Below are 14,022 nucleotides of genomic sequence, written 5' to 3' on the forward strand. Positions count from 1 at the left end.
TCTGCATCCATAAGGAAACACTTCATACAATAATAATGTGCTGTATAATTTCTTTTTTTAATCAGTGGCCAATTGAATTTGGATTTCTTATATCGTGTCATGTTTAATTTAACATCGCACGGTGAAAACAGATCAAGGTGTCAGCTGTCAGTTGTGATGCTTCGTGTGATTTCATTTTTATACCGATTCATTTACAACTATTTGATCATGGAAAAACACCTGCAGCCAACAAAATATCTTGATGTAATTGGAGCCAGCGTGAACATGGAAAGTCCATAATAGCCATTGTGTTTTTCTGGTTACTCTGGGAACATAAAAGTTGGTACATTGAGCACTTACTGACAGAATTAAAAACCCTCTGAGCCAGACTTTGTCCTAGAAGCCTTGTTTTGGCTGAGCAACGGTTGCCTTCTATCTACTGTGACTTGGAGTTGGAGCATTGTTCGTCGTTTTGCAGCCAATAGCAGTTGTACTCTTTTCCCCCCCGATGCCAAGGAAAACATTCCAGGCCGCACTTACCATTGCTTCATAAAAACTAATGCCATGCTGCCGCTTCCAAAATTTAAATGTTACAGCTGTTAACTACATGCAGAAGCATCAGGAGGCCCAACGGTGCTTCCTTGCTTCCTTTCGCGTTGCGTCCTTAGCGACATATATCTCGTGTAAGCACAGATTGAAACGTGAGACGTTTTTAATCACGTTTCCGAAACCAAAATTGAAAATGTGTCAAACGCGTTTGTCTGCTCTAACGTAAGCTAAAAAAAAACATTAGCGTGCCTGGCTAACTAGCCTGCTACCTACAATAGTGCTTACATCCAAGGCCAAAAGTTACCATATCATTATCTAACTTCATTGTTATGTACGGTTACAGGTTACGGGTTAGGGAAAGCCCTGTGCATACTTTGTGTTGTTTATCAAAGTAACCTATGAATTTCAATAGTAAACATTTGAGTGTCATTTTAGAAAGAAATAACAGTCTGATATTAAATATTTTCTTTTATTATACTGTATTGGAACACTAGAACAATAATGCCCCTTTATTTTCCTGTCCTCTACATGGATTATTTAGCTTAACATGCTGACTTTTTTCCTTTGTCTACTTATGTCTTAAGCCAAGACCCTGTTGTTTTAAAAAATGTCCCCGAATCATGACTGATGGATCTTGGATGTGATAATCTTAAAATAACCTGATTATTTTCCAGTGCGATGGCAAAATGCTTACTTGCATTTCAATGGGCTATGTTCGGCATAGGTGTACAAAGAAATAAAGGGGCACTGATGGGAAAAATTATAACTACTTTCATCACATGTTTTCATTATTTTACTGACAAATCCCCTTGAATAGGATCTATATACACACATCCTCCTGAGATTTTTGGGGGACTTCTTCAGCTGTGGGCCCCACGAGTGACCGCGCAGTCGCTGTGAGTTGAATCAAAAGAAAAGCACAGGGCCCGATAACATCGGCATTATACGTTATAAGTTTACACAGAATTGAAGACGGGAAAAAGTGATAATACAACACTGAGATTTAGTCCATTTAGGAGGCAGCGGCTGGTATGTAATAGGAGCCGGGCAGGGAGGAAGATGGATGATGGGGGAGTGTTGGGAAAGGCAACGGCAGGAGAAGCAGACATCACCCATTACCTCATTACCATTACTCTTTGTGACTCTGGAGTTTATGAATGAAAGGGTATGAGAGCAATTTCATTACAGGCGGCGGGTAGGAATGGGAGCTGGATGAGAATGCGGAAGAGTAGAAGAAGATAAAAGGCATTGTATAAACAACAACCAAAAGCTATTATTTCAAGCTCAAAGTCCTTTTCCCACATACTGGTTTAATATAACAGGAAAGGGGCCGGTGTTTCCTCCTTTGAAAAACACGTTTCAGTGAGCACTTCAGATGGTTTAAACCCTGTATCAGGTGACATTCACACAAAACAATGCTTTGACAGATCGCTCGATATCAGTATATTGCATATGTTATATTGTCTCTCGCGTCAGCCTATGTGCGGTGAAGTGCGACTGCTCTAAAGTCAGATCAAACAACGAGAATAGGCCACCTGGAGTTTTTTTTTTTTTTTTCCACATCTCATAGTGCATAGTACAAACATGATCCACTTTCCGGTAGGACAGGCAGTTTTCCCCAAGCAAATGAGATCGATTGTTTGCACTAACAACGTAATCAGTCGAAACCACCCCCCACCTGTTACACAATGTATGAAGCGGAATGGATGTGTAACAACGCCCCCACTATCTAGCAAGGTCTCATAAGGATGTACGGGTGAATTGTGAAGGGGTTAATTATGGGTGAGTTCAGGAAAGAGGTGTGTGGTGTTTTGGAAAGTGTCACAGGGATAAAAGGAGACAGTCGGCGATGGAATTGGATTAGCGGGAGGCCTTACAAAACCTGACGCAGATGCTCACTTTGGGGACAGCAATGGGGGCGGGGGGTCAAATACTATGGCGTGTACATGTGTGTGTGCGTGTGCGTGTGTGTGTGTGTGTGTGTGTGCGTGCGTGTTGACTGAGTGACAGACAGAGGATCTGTGTTTTAAGAGTCCTGGATGATCCTAAGTAGCCTGATAGTGCAGGCATATCTCTCCGGAAATGGAAACTAGGGTTGGAAAGAGCTGATAAACAAACAAGACCTTCTGTGGTCAAAGCAATCAAGAGGACAAAATTAGAGACCCCCCCCCCCCCCGGGCCGGTAACGATCACAGAAGTGAGCACCACAGCTGCTCGACTGCTACGAGTTTTCCATGCGTGCATCACCTGTTTTTAGCAGTTTTGGTCTTTAGGGGGTCGCCCTCCTTCGGTGTGACAATGGGAACGAAAAAAAAAGTGCTCGGCAGAGCGCAGACCTCAGCCAAGGCTAACGTCCGACAACATACTGTACATCAGACTTCAGAGGAAAAAAAAATTCAAATTCATGGTAAATGATCCCGATCGGCCCCAATATTGATTGGGTCCTTCCCTGGCCCATGCCCCATCCCTCCACCCAGTTCAGTGCAAATTGGTTCAGTGCTTTCTGCGTAATCCCGCCGACAGACAAACAAACAAGCCAACAGGCAAAAACACACGGGTGATTACGTAACCTCCTCGGTGGAGGTAACCAAATAATTGGCTGTTTTTATACGTTCTAGTCTGTTGTGACTCGCTACTGCCGATGTTCCAGCCGGCCGAGAAATATTCAGTAGTCTGAGGTGGGCTTATTTACAGTACACGGCAAAGATACAGGTGCTGCCTATTTACTGAATTTATGGTAAAGGGAAACAACGTGTAAGCAGTTTACAGGGACAAGACAGCTTGATGATCATGGGAAAGCTTTCTGGAGATCGGTTTAGAAATTAAATCAAAATCACATCATTTTTCCCCCCATCCAACCGCTTTCTCTGTAACCATGTTTCCCGAAAATTACATTACAATCTCCTAATTTGCAACGGCCAGAGCGGAGCATTTTGTCCCCAAATCATTCTCAAAACATAACTGGCACAACAAATTAGCGGTGTATAAATGTAATTTCTGCATATTCTGTTTTTGTCCGTTGCCTTGTGTTCCTGAGTTGTTCCTGTGAAGTCTGCTGCAAGGCTGTGAGCTAGGCTCTGCCGGTAGCAATAACGAGCTCCCGCTGAGGACGCCGAGCCTGGGCTTTAATATATGGGGTGTGATGACGCAGTTCTGGCTCACTGACACCTGATAAACCTGACTCCGCAGGGGGGGGGGGGGCGCGGACACGGTGCGAGGCTGGAGCTATTCCCGTGGACTTGCTATACTGTTCAGTCACATGTACGGCACGTGCTGGAACTTCTGCGTAGGGCACTTCACACCGACGAAACAGGGGGAAACGTCACGCGACACGCACGGACAGAAACACACACAAAACCACAACCGAATACCAAAAATTTATTAGCCCAAGTGCTGGTAGGCCCCTCCTCAGTCTAAGCCGAGTTTTATGATCACAGTGGAGCCTTTCCGCTCTCTGCAGGGTCTGTGTTAAAACAGCTAACTATGTCAACATTTGCAAAACACAAGTCAACTGTTTCTCTACCACCAAAGGGAGGCGCACCTTATGTCTAACTAGACAGATCATAGGTCATGGCTTACCATCAGACAATGTCTTTACTCCGAGAGGTAGAGACATTGTTTATTAGTTCCTGTGCACGAAGAGGGAGGTTTGTCTCCATTTATGATGAAGAGTTGATGGATAATCATACCTGCAGAGCTCAACATTTCCACAAAGGTGCGCAAGAGCAAGGCATTTGACCACAAAATGCGCGGGGATGCTGCAAAATAGGAAGCCTGACGGAAGCAATGAATATTTCACATTTATTAAGGCCCGTGCTAATATGGTAATGCTACCCAACATAAATCAAAGTATACTGATGTCTGTAATTAAGCAATCCGGGCATTTTGTTCAAGGGAATCTTAAAGTCATTTACTGAAGGATGAAAGAACATCACGCTTTCCTCCCTCCCAATTTCCGAGCTCATCCTGGGATACCAGCCAATATATATATATATATATATATTTTTTTTTTTTTTTTTTTTTTTTCAACCATAATCCTGTTTCTTTAACCTGTAGGCTACCACCGCTCCCATTTGACAGAGAAATACCATATATGAGCATTTTCAGTTTCAGCAAACAGATAAGAACAATGTACGTCTCTTCCTCTAATGCAAGAGAGCTGGAAAGTTATAAATAGGAATATAGGGGAAGGGTGCAAACTGCAAACAAAGGAGCACATACAGCCCAAAACATTAGGAAAACACTCCTATATGAGCAGCGCTTACTTACTAAGCTTTGATCTCTGTATATCCTCCACATCATCTGCCTCTTGCCTTCATGACTGGAGTGGGTTCTACGGTTGAATTATAATTAGAGATCATACTGTTCTACAATGTTTTGAAAGGGGAAAAAAAAAAAAAGGGGGGTTCCTCATATTATCAAATCAGCAGTATAACATGAGGTCTACATGAGTCGAGATACTGTATGTAGAAATCCACATGCCAACTGTTTTAAATTGATAAAGTGGTCACCTGAGACAAGGGGAGCAGGGCAGGAAGATATGAAGAGGAAGGAGTCTTGACACACACACACACACACACACACACACACACACACACACACACACACACACACACACACACACACACACACACACACACACACACACACACACACACACACACACACACACACACACACACACACACACACACACACACACACACACACACACACACACACACACACACACACACACACACACACACACACACACACACACACACACACACACACACACACACACACACACACACACACACACACACACACACACACACACACACACACACACACACACACACACACACACACACACACACACACACACACACACACACACACACACACACACACACACACACACACACACACACACACACACACACACACACACACACACACACACACACACACACACACACACACACACACACACACACACACACACACACACACACACACACACACACACACACACACACACACACACACACACACACACACACACACACACACACACACACACACACACACACACACACACACACACACACACACACACACACACACACACACACACACACACACACACACACACACACACACACACACACACACACACACACACACACACACACACACACACACACACACACACACACACACACACACACACACACACACACACACACACACACACACACACACACACACACACACACACACACACACACACACACACACACACACACACACACACACACACACACACACACACACACACACACACACACACACACACACACACACACACACACACACACACACACACACACACACACACACACACACACACACACACACACACACACACACACACACACACACACACACACACACACACACACACACACACACACACACACACACACACACACACACACACACACACACACACACACACACACACACACACACACACACACACACACACACACACACACACACACACACACACACACACACACACACACACACACACACACACACACACACACACACACACACACACACACACACACACACACACACACACACACACACACACACACACACACACACACACACACACACACACACACACACACACACACACACACACACACACACACACACACACACACACACACACACACACACACACACACACACACACACACACACACACACACACACACACACACACACACACACACACACACACACACACACACACACACACACACACACACACACACACACACACACACACACACACACACACACACACACACACACACACACACACACACACACACACACACACACACACACACACACACACACACACACACACACACACACACACACACACACACACACACACACACACACACACACACACACACACACACACACACACACACACACACACACACACACACACACACACACACACACACACACACACACACACACACACACACACACACACACACACACACACACACACACACACACACACACACACACACACACACACACACACACACACACACACACACACACACACACACACACACACACACACACACACACACACACACACACACACACACACACACACACACACACACACACACACACACACACACACACACACACACACACACACACACACACACACACACACACACACACACACACACACACACACACACACACACACACACACACACACACACACACACACACACACACACACACACACACACACACACACACACACACACACACACACACACACACACACACACACACACACACACACACACACACACACACACACACACACACACACACACACACACACACACACACACACACACACACACACACACACACACACACACACACACACACACACACACACACACACACACACACACACACACACACACACACACACACACACACACACACACACACACACACACACACACACACACACACACACACACACACACACACACACACACACACACACACACACACACACACACACACACACACACACACACACACACACACACACACACACACACACACACACACACACACACACACACACACACACACACACACACACACACACACACACACACACACACACACACACACACACACACACACACACACACACACACACACACACACACACACACACACACACACACACACACACACACACACACACACACACACACACACACACACACACACACACACACACACACACACACACACACACACACACACACACACACACACACACACACACACACACACACACACACACACACACACACACACACACACACACACACACACACACACACACACACACACACACACACACACACACACACACACACACACACACACACACACACACACACACACACACACACACACACACACACACACACACACACACACACACACACACACACACACACACACACACACACACACACACACACACACACACACACACACACACACACACACACACACACACACACACACACACACACACACACACACACACACACACACACACACACACACACACACACACACACACACACACACACACACACACACACCCAGAAACATACTGGAAACCATTACTACTGTGCCTTTCACAGCACTTAAGTGGGCCTTTAGATATTGTGTGTGTGTTTGTGTGTGTGTGTTTGTTTGTGTGTGTGAAAGTGTATGAACGCATGTTTGTTTGAGTGGAGAAGAAGAAAGGAGATCAAAAAATCATGACAGTGGTAAGCCCCCCCCCCGCAGCCCACTTCATGGCAGGAAGTTAAACCAAAACAAGAAGGAGAGAAAAGCAACGGCAATCCTGTTTACCCCCCCCCCCCGAATGACAACCACACAGTCGTGAATTCTGTCTCCCCCAGGGAGAAAAGGAAACATGGAAGTCTTTTTATTTTTCCTGCCGTTTCTTTTCTTTTTCTTTTTCAACCCAAGAGCCCGAGCTCACAGCCAGCCACATCTCCTCCTCCCCTATAGAAAGCTATAATTATCACCAAACTGACGCAGATTACTGGAGGAGGGAGTAAGTAGAAGGAACGGCGGTGAGGGTTTCGAACAATGGCGGAGAAAATGATAGGTCTGGTATTGAGGTCAAATAATAAAGGCAAATAGAGCCTAAATGAGTTGATTCTATGGCTCACAAAACACTCTCCGTTCCTTGCCAATACAGACAGAGGGGGTTTTGTCCTTGGCCGCTATTAGCATTTTGCACAAGATGTGCTGCTGGTAATTACATTTGTCAGTGAAAAACACTTGAATGGTTTGAAAAGAAAGGGCAGAGAAAATGAGAACCATCGTTATCTGTCTCTGTTGTGCTCTAGTAATGAAATTCCTGTTGATTGAATTAGGAACATGATGAACGATTTATTGTGCTAGCCTTCAGGGCGTGGGCAGGCGTGACCAAATGGGCCGCGGGCCATATTTGGACAGCTTTGGGCCAAATGGTGTTGCGTTTCCACGCGGCTCGTGTAACATGGGAGGCCATTTGCCGCGAGGGGCAGACATGAGAGATGTTATGAAAAATGATCCGACGGGGACCGTGCTGGTGCTGGGATGGCCCTGCAGCGGTGGATATACACAGGCAATCGTGCAGCCATGAGACCCAAACGTGGACTTACGCGTACGGGTCGAAAACAGAAACACACAGGCAGAATCACAGATGTACAAAACGGCTCATGCGAAAACTCAAAATATGTGGAACCACTTGAACCAGACAACGCCCCCGTCATCTGTCCAATCACCTTTAAAGCATGTTTTTCTCAATCACCATTCTGTCACACACACACACACACACACACACACACACACACACACACACACACACACACACACACACACACAAAGATGTTGTTTTTTTCCAGAGCAGGCACTGTGGCCCCTCCCCTGCTCTCCTGTCACCAGGTATTTCTGGATTCTCATTGGTCACCTGAGGAGCGCGATTGCAACACTCTCTGAAGGTTCAGTGACCTTCACTCCCTGTTACAATGAAACCTCAACATCTGACGAATGACTCAGAGGGAAGTCAGCTGCGGTGACTGATAGTGTTTTTCTCACAGAGACGTTTTAGTAAAGCTCCAGCTAAAACGTACGTGGACAGAAACACACATACTTCTGTACGGGTATAAAGTTGGTCGACCGTGCAGCTAACTGCCGACTGCATATTCTGCAACTTGCTTTATAACTTTTAGTTCCAGCTCCTGTGAGCGTCATTTCTAAAACAAAGCGTGCAGTAGTTCTATGTCTGTTGACACTTGAGGGACCTCAGGGTTGAGCACAGCCTGAAGTTATTTTGACCAAAATTTGCCTGGGAATGCGAGTAGCACAACTCTCATAGGATCTATATATATGTGTGTGTGTGTGTGTGTGTGTGTGTGGGTGTGTGTGGGTGTGTGTGGGTGTGTGTGTGTGTGGGGGGGGGTTCAACACCTGCATCCTTTTTATGGAAGTAAAAACAAACAGCAGACAGACCCGGCGTTTGTACAGCATGGGAAACTGTGAAATACCGTCACCTACAACGTATATATTTGGCTTGGCAGGTAAAGCGACATGAGAGCCATTAGTGGACTCAGTCTGCTCTCAACTCTGAGGCCTTTCCAGTCAAAGTAGCTCGCCTACGGAATCCATTTAATTTTTTATTAAATAGATTCCATATATAGATAGATATATATATATATAAACACACACACACACACACACACACACATACACATACATATATATATATATATATATATAAAGAGAAAGAAAAAGAGAGAGACAGTGCCCACAATATACCATAATGCAGTATATCACAGAATAGATGTAGTACAATAAATCTTTTAACCGATGTATTGAGGGGACAAAAACAGTATCAAAGCCTCTTAAGAGTGGTCTCAAAAAAGTGTGTTTCAAATAGATGTTTCTTTTAACACCTTATATGATAATTTGATGTTGTGCCTCCACCCATATGAAATGCAGCAAGAGATTAGGAGACAATAACAACCTATTTGTCATTCTAAGAAGACTGGGAGTAATACAATAAGAGGAAATCCTCAGCCGGAATCGTGTCCCCCTCGCTGGAAGCTCCAATTCCCTGGTTCTTTCGTCATTTGAATTATGTAGCTTTTATAATGTTAAATGCACATTGTTTCTTGAAATATAAATTTAGAATAGTTTGAGGGCGACCTCAGATACAGAACCGATAAAGAGGGTCACAAGGTGCCATTTACCACACTTTGCTCCAGGTGACGAAACGAGACTTCCCAAGTTTACAAGCCTGTATGTGGGTGAATTTTACAAGTGTTTCTTCTGGGCAGTTCTAAGTCGAATAGCATAAAGTTCGACCTGCGGCATAGCAGAAGACCGCGCCCCTTTCCGGGGGCCATGCTGCCGTGCAAGAGAATTCCATTTCTTGACACCGGAACACACCCAGAGCACGCCGTGGCGACGGGAGCTTACCGGAATGGCAGCCAAACGGCTTCGAGTGGTGTTGTCTGCAACCTAGTTCGTCATGGTGTGCCGTACCCAAGGAGGTGTTGCTAGGCGAAGGACATGCGAGATGCAAATTGGTGCAGTGGAAATTATGAGGTGGCTGTATTTATGGGAAAAGGCTGGACTGGCTTGCCAGAAAAATATAGCGTGATTTATTTTCTGCTCTCACCACTTTCTCAATATTGGCTGGCATATATATATATATATATATTTATATATATATATATATAGTGTAATATACAGTGTAATAACTCTTTTCAAAGTCACTGATGTGGTTGGAGGAGTAAGTTTCTCGCGTGCTACACATATCGACTCGGATGTGGTCGACGACAGGCGAGAAAGTCCTCCAGCTCTCTCGGCAGGTGTCGCCGAGTTAATCTCTCACCTGCTGTCCTTCATAGCCCTCTAGAATGCGCCCGTCAAAACGAATGTATGGGATGAGTTCAGCCACTTAATACCGGTGGCTCAAAAGGAGATAGTAACTGGGAATTCGAAGCGCACCGACGCCCCAAAGCGCCGCGGATTACTTTGGAAAAGAATCCCAGCTTTAGCAGTGATTGTGCTCAATCAGGGAAAGCAGAGGAGAGTGTCGTCTAGACTGTTGCATAACGGATGAGGCAGACTTTGCGGTCACAGCAGTAAAAGTCCATCGGTCATGTTTGCAACACCCTCTCCGGCGGCTTTGATGCGCTGTGGCGTCTGCATGAATTCACTTGCAAACTAAGGCAGGTGGAAACAAAAACAAACTGCCCTTTTGGACCCTCTGCAAGCACCCGAACCTGCAGGAGAGACTCAAAGGCGCAGCCCGCAATCCAGCGTAAACAAAAGGGTCACCCCACGGCTGGCTGGCGACAACGCAGGACTGGATCTCTCTGTCGGTCGCAAACGTTAGCCAGCTCTTATAAAACATCCGAGACATGAAGGTGTATGTGCGCATTTGACCATGTGTTTATTGCATGTAATCTGAATGTTTTGTATATGAGACATAAACATTTAATTTAATACAGTCGGACAAATGACTGTTTTTCATACAGCACCTTGGATTTTTATGTATTTTTTACTCTGTTTACTGGACTGATATTGCATATCAGAAAATGTTCCCGTTCCTCTGCTTGAACACCTGCCGCACCATCTCCTACAAAGCCCCGCTAAAACATCGGGTAGAAGAACTCCGTGCAGCCCGAAAGCATGTGCGCTCACATAAATAGTGTACAGCTACTCAGAAAAGATAATATTCACACACCGAATTTGGCAGTAGCTTTCTACACAACATCGAAAAGCGACTGGAGTTACAATGCCACAAACGATGCTCCGAGTAAGTACAAACAACACTAGTGCCCAAAAAAATACCCGTTTGAGGAAGTAATACTGCAGACCTAACTCAGTCTCAACTACAAACGAGACAGGCATGGCCGTCAGGTGTTATGCTTGGGGACGTCATCCGCTCGAATTGGCTCACGGTTTCCACTGGTCCGGCTCGGAGTGTCTCGAAAAACGGGATGTGTCTATTTTTCACCGGCAGTTCTGTGATCCACCTCAACTTCCTGACCCCGAGCGAGAAGTAACAGAAAGTCAGACGGGACGACTATGAATGAGACCTTTGTTGTCCAGGCAAAAAACCTGAGGGAGCATGTGTGTAATAGTCTATGAGCCATGTTAGCCATTAGTGAGGGTGAAAAGGTTAGTTGTTCGTTAGCGGCCTCAGTGCCGAGTGTGTTACTGGTATAAAAACTTGATTATGATTTCAGGTTTACAGGAAAAAGTCTTCGGGGGGGAATCGTTTAAATCCGTGAGGAAAAACAACACGGCCACTGTCATAACAACAACAAAGAAATAGACCGTAGGGCATCCTTCAGAGATATTCAGCCATGCAATATTGATTTTAGTCTGATTCTTTTTGCAAACTGTTCTGTCAGGTTTTAGTCTGACTGACTGTCTGTGCGCATTTGACCATTGTTTGTGTCCATTTTAGGAATATACCGACTGTGTGAAAAGATCCATATGATCAGCAATCGATCCGGCCGAGTGTATGCGGCCCGTGTGGTGTTTGTCTGTCTGTGCTGAGGTCAGCAGGAAGTTCCCACAGACTCACAGAGTATAAACACAGCTGTCTGGGTCAGTGTGTGTGTGTGTGTGTGTGTGTGTGTGTGGGGTAGAGAGGTAATTATAAGACTGGAGGTGGGGGCAGAGAGCAAGGGCATTGAGGTCACTGCATAGATTGAAGGGGGGGGAAGGGGGTCGAGTGTGGGGGTTGAGGAACCTGAAAGAAACAGTTGTGGAAAAAAGTTTGAGGGTTAATGTGCCGAGCCTGAAGCAAAGAAGAGGGCCGTGCAATTTGGGTCCAATGAAGGCTGTTTTGATCACCAAAGCCCTGATCCAATGACATTTAGGGTTGATGAGCAAAGATTTCACCATGTTTCTCTCACAATTGTCAACTGTTGAATATGTGTCTGTGTGTGTGTGTGTGTGTGTGTGTGTGTGTGTGTGTGTTTGTATGTGACAGTCCAGAAATTGCACCGCATAAGGGCTCCATAACAGAACAAAAAAACCCATCAATGTCAGGCAGGTGTAAAGAAACAAAACAACTGGAGAGAGTAGAGAGTAAATGGTTTCCATTGAAGGGGTTCTCCAGTGGTTTAGTATTTCAGTAAAGGTAGGGCAAACACACGGAACACACTTTAAACAGAATAGTCCCGAGGAGACCATGATGTGTTGACTTTTAGTCCATGTAGTGTGGGCGAAGCTCCAAAAATCCTGGATCCTCCGGTTCCTATAAAGCAACTCAGTAGTTTCTTTTCTTAGGCCCCGTGCTTTTTGTTGTCCCATCGATCATGGGGGTTGGCGGCTCGATCACCGGCTCCTCCTGTCCACGAGTCAGTGTGTTCTTGAGCAAGGCACAGAGCCCCAAACTGCTCCTGGTGATGTGTATGAGGGTGATAAGAATATGATAGTCTTTACCCAATGAATGTAGCATAAAATGCCATCGTCTGAGACTTGAAAAAAGCTCCCTCCGGAGGACTGTTTGCACATGCAAAGTAGCCATCCCCCGCGACAATTAAACAGCTGCTGGCCACAGACAAAAATTTTAAAAAAACAAACGAACAAAAAAACTCCTACAGGAGCCTAGACCGTTGAACTATTGGCTTTGGCCGCTAGTGGGCAGTTTGGGGTGTTGGGGTGAGTCACGTGAGTTACTCCGGATGCCTCTTTTTGCATCAGGCACACATTTGCGTTTCGAAAAGCTCAGGGCTCGGGAGGTTAGATGAAAGTACAGCAGTGGAGCAAACGTGGTGTATGGGAGTGTGTGGGTGTGTTTGTGTGTATGCTGGTCAG

Source organism: Xiphias gladius, chromosome 2 (genome assembly GCF_016859285.1).
Source record: "Xiphias gladius isolate SHS-SW01 ecotype Sanya breed wild chromosome 2, ASM1685928v1, whole genome shotgun sequence".
Classification (NCBI taxonomy): domain Eukaryota; kingdom Metazoa; phylum Chordata; class Actinopteri; order Istiophoriformes; family Xiphiidae; genus Xiphias; species Xiphias gladius.